The sequence below is a fragment of the Cynocephalus volans genome, chromosome 4 (genome assembly GCF_027409185.1).
Source record: "Cynocephalus volans isolate mCynVol1 chromosome 4, mCynVol1.pri, whole genome shotgun sequence".
In the NCBI taxonomy this organism is placed as follows: domain Eukaryota; kingdom Metazoa; phylum Chordata; class Mammalia; order Dermoptera; family Cynocephalidae; genus Cynocephalus; species Cynocephalus volans.
Genome location: NC_084463.1, coordinates 80,777,477 through 80,783,357, shown reverse-complemented (window position 1 = coordinate 80,783,357; position 5,881 = coordinate 80,777,477). Strand labels below are relative to the sequence as shown.

Sequence of the window (5,881 nt, the reverse complement as noted above, 5' to 3'; positions counted from 1 at the left end):
ATTTGTGAATGGAAAACAGATAACTAGTGAAGAAAGGCTAAAGAGCTCCATTCATTCATTCCTCACCCTCTTAGACTCAACATGTTGGAGACTAGTTTCTGGGCCCAAGATTTCAAATGAACTATTTAGAGTATTAACCCCATTCTATTAGCTGGGTGATCTTTAGCATTTAATTTTCTTTTAGGGTTCTGGAGAATACAGCACCAGGAATCATACACACAGTAGTGCTGAACTCATCAATTGGCACTACTGAGATCTTGCCCCCATGTCATTATGAGTATGCTGTTCACACCTCAGAACAATCCAACTGCTTTGCATTGAGGACAGGACAGAAAGAGAGGGACATGGGAGAAAGACTGGTATAGAACCCTGGGTATGAGAATGAGGTAGAGGACCCTGCGTTACCTTTACAACCCAAGGGAGCTTTGGGGCTATAAATTACAATTATCTTACCTAGAAGTTCCCCATTTACCTTCTGCTTTCCTCCTTGGAAGAAATCAGATCAGCTTGTCAAGTTTTATAATTTTTTCTCAGGAAATACCTGAAACATTAAGTTATTTGGGGGAAAGCTGAGGAGACTGCAGAGGGCGAGCTTCATTTCCTGCCTGCCCTTGCTGCTGACTTGGTGACCTTGCCAGCATTGGAGGACTTCTTGTCCACAGGCTTGATGACTCTCATGGCCACTGCTTGTCTCATATACCACACTGCAAAATGGCCTGGAAGAGGGGATGAAGTATGAGACCTCTGGAAAGTGGTACAGAAGGAAATGCTCTTAGCCTGTGCCTCACTTGTGGAATGGAGACGATGCTTTCCTCATGATTCCGTAGCAATCCCTGGCTCACCTAGAGGTCTCTACTCAGAGAAGGTCTCCACACATGTGGCCTTGCCAGGGGTCATGTGAACGATGGCTGCATCCCCAGCCTTCAGAACCTTGGGGTTGTCCTCCTGCTTCTTGCCTGAGCACCAGTGAATCTTCTGCCTCAGCTCAGCAAACCTGCAGGGGACATGGGCTGCGTGGCAGTCCAGCACTGGGGAGCAGCTGCTGTGGATCTGCCTGGAGTGGTTCAGGACAATCACCTGACAGGGAGCAGAGTGGAATTAGACACAGATGGCAGCAAGTCCCATGATCTGGGCTTGCAAATCCTTAGGAACTATGGGCCTCAGTCGTTGTCAGGACTAATTTACAAGAAGCCCAGCCACCACCATCAGTGCCTGCATCCCTCCCTAGGTTCCCTAGGCCTTACCTGGGCCACAGAGTTGCCAGCCTCCGTGGGAGTGGGGGTGGGGGGTTGCTCATGCTGTCTCCAGTCACATTCCCCTGCTGAATGTCCTTCACAGACATGTTCTTCACTCTGAACCTACATTGTCATCAGGCAGGGCGTCAGCTAAGGTCTCCTCGCCACAGATTTGGCCTCAGTGGTGACATTGCTGGGGACAAAGGTGACCACCACCCCAATTTCAGGAAATCAGTCTCCACATGGCCCACTGCACAGTGCCGATGGGAAAAGGGACTCAGAGTCCCAGACACACAGGGAGAACTGGCTTCTTGGGAGGTCCTGTTGCTCTGGGTTCAAGGACAAAGGCCCAGTCAGAATTAGTAGAAATCACGAGATGGATCATTGGCTATTATACTTTGTGTTGGACCAGTCGGAAGCACAGGGAGCTTCTGCTGTTTATCCTACTGAGAAGAGGTGGAGTCAGGGTTTGAACCCTGATAGTGAGGCTCCAGCTCATTTCTAGCTCCTTAATTCCTAACTGAGAAGTCTATCCACAGCCCCCGTGGCCCTCAGTCACCTCCAATCTTGTATACATCTTGCAGGACTTGTATACATCCCCTGAGGCTTGTGGGCCAGGCGAGAGGGTGGGAGGATGGAGGAAGATGGAGTCCAGAGGTGCCAGCAGAGTCACTCCCCACCCCTCTCCCCCTGCATTTCCTTCCTACCTCACCACCTTCCAGCCCTTGAACCAGGGCATCAGCAGGATGTGCAGCAGGCTTGAGACTGGGGTGCAGTCCCTGTTACCCACCCAGGGCTGTGTGGCCACCCCGGACCGCACTCACAATGGCCCTGGACTTCAGCACATTGTCAGCATGCCAGATCAACACGGCCATGAAGGCCAAGGTGGCCGGTTGCAGCCGATCTTCCTGAGAGAGCGGCTCACTTCCTTGGTGACCTCTTGGAAGCACGGGTGCTGCGGGTGGGTTCAATGGAGTTCAGCTTGGTGACAGCCATTATGAACTGCTACACACCCAGTGGAAGCCTTTAGCATATGCCCACAGGGCTGCCCATGCTGGGAGATGCCTGCCTTGAACTTGCCCGCCTTGAACTTACCCATGCTGCTGACCGTAACCAGCACCGCCCAGTCAGTTTGCACGGTGGGACATGGACGCCAAGGATTTGGGGAGGGGGCGTTGGACAGGCTGGGGCTCCTGGAGCTCTGGGTGGGCCCAAATCCCATTGCAGAGCTGAGGAAGCCCCCCAGGAACTCACAGATGACCACAGCACATTTAAGAATGCCTTGGCTGCAGTGCACAGGGTCCTGCTCCCCAGTTACTCTTACCTAAGTTCATAAACGAGCTTTCAGTTCCTTCTTCCCTGACCAAGTGATCTACTAGTCTGGGGGTCTAGAAAACTGGTCCTGCCCCAAGGCAGCGGTCTCTCTGAGCTACGTTAGAGTCAGAGACTCTCACTTCTGCTCTCCCTAACATTCAGGATTGATGATTGACACAGGTGAGTAAAACCCTCCCGAGGCTCTGACACCTTCCTTCCCAAGGCTCAGAACAAAGTCTGAGCTTCCTCCCTCCACAGGGAGACCCCTAGGGGCATGGACTGTCTTACCTGGGAAGTGCCTCTGATCATGTTCCTGATGATGTCCCAGTGGCCTGGGACATTGATGATGGTGATGTAGTATTTGCTGGTCTCAAACTGCCACAGGGAGATATTGATGGTGATCCCATTCTCTTCCTGCCTTCCCTTTGTCTGCCACCCAGGCATACTTGAAGGAGCCCTTGCCCATCTGGGGGGGGGGGGTGAGTAGATGTGTGGGTGGAGAGCAGATGGTTTACTGCAGCCATCTCAGTAGCAGCACCTCAGATGGACACTGGCCTTGCTTTCTGCACTCTACACCAGACCCACGCACAGGGAAGACCTGTCCCCAATCTGCACTCGCAGATTCAGAGGGCCCCTTACCTCTGTCGCCTCTTTCTCCAACTTCCCAATGGTTCTCTTGTCATTGCCCCCACACTTGAAAATGAGATGCCCAGTGGTGGTGGACTGGCCAGAGTCCACGTGGCAGATGATGATGATAGTGACTTGGGACTCCTCCTTGCCCATGGCAGTAGGTCTACTTGAGTCACTGCTGGACACCAGGCAGTGAGGTTGAATCCTTCCAAGCCTGTCTCCTTCCTCTGCCTCCACTCTGCTCCTGGCCGGCTCCCCTCCCCACTTCAGTGCTTAGCTTAGAGTCTGGACATGGGAGGTTAAACTGAAAAGTAAAGCTGACTTGTCCAGGCTCACACCTCCCGGACTAATCCCTTGGCTCTCTTGGTCCTTCCAAGCAGTCCTAGCCCACCTTTCTCCTGTGTGGGCCACCCCAGAACACCTGGGGCTTGGTTCCTGTTTATGCAACCGACCTGCCACCCCGTCTCTGCCTCCGGCTCATGTCTAGTACAAGAGACCCTGACCCTCTGTCTTCTGGAGCTTGTCCCCTGTAAAGCCTCACCTCTAAAGAAAAAGAAGCAAACCTAATCCAGACATCAGCAAGAGCCGTAGCAGCTGTGAAGTGAGTGGACTTCCTGCTTCCTGTGTTTATGAACCCAGCACTGTCTGCTCTGGCTCCTCCTGGTTCTCATGAAACCTGAATCTGGAGCCTGGTTCAAACGCCACTCCACACTCTAGGCCCAACTCAGACTTCTCACTTGACTGATTGGTGAATGGATAAAGAGAGGGTTGGAGAGGCTCGCTATAATTTTGGGGGTTCTAATTGCTGGTATGTGGAGCAGGGGAAAGGAAAGACCCAACAATTAAAAAAAAATTAGAAATAAATGAAAACATAGAATAAATGCCACACATTGCCAGACTTTGTGCAGAAAGCCTCTTGAGACTAAGGTGCAGAGAGGGTGCGGCTCTTGGTTCATTCATTCAGGATTTGAGCAATACAGTGCCTTACATTGTGCAGGAGGCTGAAGACTCAAAATTAGGAAACAGTCATGGCCTTTCTTCCGAAAAGCTCTCGAGCTCTGGGGAGACTGCAGCTCCTGCTGGGTCTCCTCCAATTCTGGCCCGGGACTGCATCCAGGCAGACCTGCTTGGACTGAGTTGAGGCTGGCTGTGGCTGTTTGCAGCCTGTTCAGAGGCCAAGGACAGCCTCACCATCGCTGGGGAAACCCTTGGCAGACCTCCGTTGCATAGGAAACTCTCATTCACTAACCCAGGATGACGGGAGGCCAGGACACAGTCTGCACTTGGGGTTCCCAGTCTCACTGAGGCCCACCTCTTTGACTGTTGTCCATTTCTCGTTCTTCAGTTGCTATTTTCTACCTACATTTGCCCTTAAGAACCAAGAAACTCTAGAATGTCAGGTAAGTGAGGTTGTCTTAGGAATCATCTCGTTTTCCCTTTCCCCATTTAACAAAAGAATGTAAGGTCTGAGGAGGTCAAATGATTGTCCAAAGGGCCTGAAATTACTTGTTCTCCACAGTCAGTGCCTTTTCATCATCCAGTCACCTTCTAGAAGTTAAAAAAAAAGGCAGAGCTGTTGAGCCCATTCATTCATTTCTCTAACATTGGTGAGCAGCCCCTGCTGGGCTCTGCCATGGGAGCTGTGGATGCAAATGTGAGTGGCTCAGCCCCTGTCTCCGAGGGGCTCGCACTCTAGTTGGGGAGGCAGAGGAGTCCAGAGAGCCTATTTTACTGTCGTGAATGAGTAATGAGGGCTGCAAAAGAGCCCCATGGGGACGATGCCCAGGGGCTTAGGGAGGTGAGGACAGCTCCTCTCTGGTCTTCTGGCTGAATGAGCATCTCAGGCCCCGGGGAGGGAGCTGCCTCCCAGGCAGAGGCAGCAGTGAGTCCTGCACTCGGGTCACCTGGGAGAAGGTGGCTGAAGAGATGAGGAGGGAGGGAAGGTTATTTTGCATTTACTCTTCAGGTTTAATTTTTCTAAACTGCAAATCCAATTGCATAATTCTCTTGCTTAAATTTCTTGATTACTCTTTATAGCCCTTGGGGGGACTGTTACTCTGTTCATTATGTGATGAGAAGCTGGGAGGCAACTGAGACTCTCCAGGAAGCAGCGTGGAGCCCCTAGGAGGCCACCACAGGAGACCTGGAAGGGGCCTTGGGGCTGAGCCAGGCAGCATAACTGGGTGCATTGCACATATCTAGGAAGGAAGATCAGAAGAGAGGGAGGGGAATCCATAGGTGCCAAGAGCACACTTGCAATCAAGGTGGGGAAGGCTTCTTTATCAAGGTCTTCCTCATCCCACAGGCCGGGTCAAGCCCCTCACTGCAGCTCCTGGAGGACTTCCCTGTGAGCTATAAACGGTCAGAGTCTAGGACCCTTCCTGACTCTGCAGCCCATCCACAGGGTGAAAATGAGGTGGTCACTCCCCCCTCTGGGTCTGAAATTTCCCAGTTTTAACATGAGATTACAACACCACTCAGATTTTCAGCCTTTTGGAATTAGCACAAAGGCAATTAAGTGTATAAGATGATTTCACTTTGGAGTCAGGTAGACCTAGGTCTAAATCTAAACTTGTCTCCACTGCTTTCTAGCTGTGTAAACTTAATATCTGTGAGCCTCAGTTTCCTTACCTGTAAAATGGGATAAAACTAACCTCCGACTTAGCATGAGTATTAAATGAGACTGTGTTTGCACAGTGCCT

The 5,881-nt window shown here is 51.5% G+C and overlaps 1 pseudogene; it reads right to left on the bottom strand.

The window, feature by feature from the left end:
• Positions 1-594: 594 nt before the first annotated feature.
• Positions 595-3,332, bottom strand: LOC134376218 (elongation factor 1-alpha, oocyte form-like; annotated as a pseudogene).
• Positions 3,333-5,881: the final 2,549 nt, after the last annotated feature.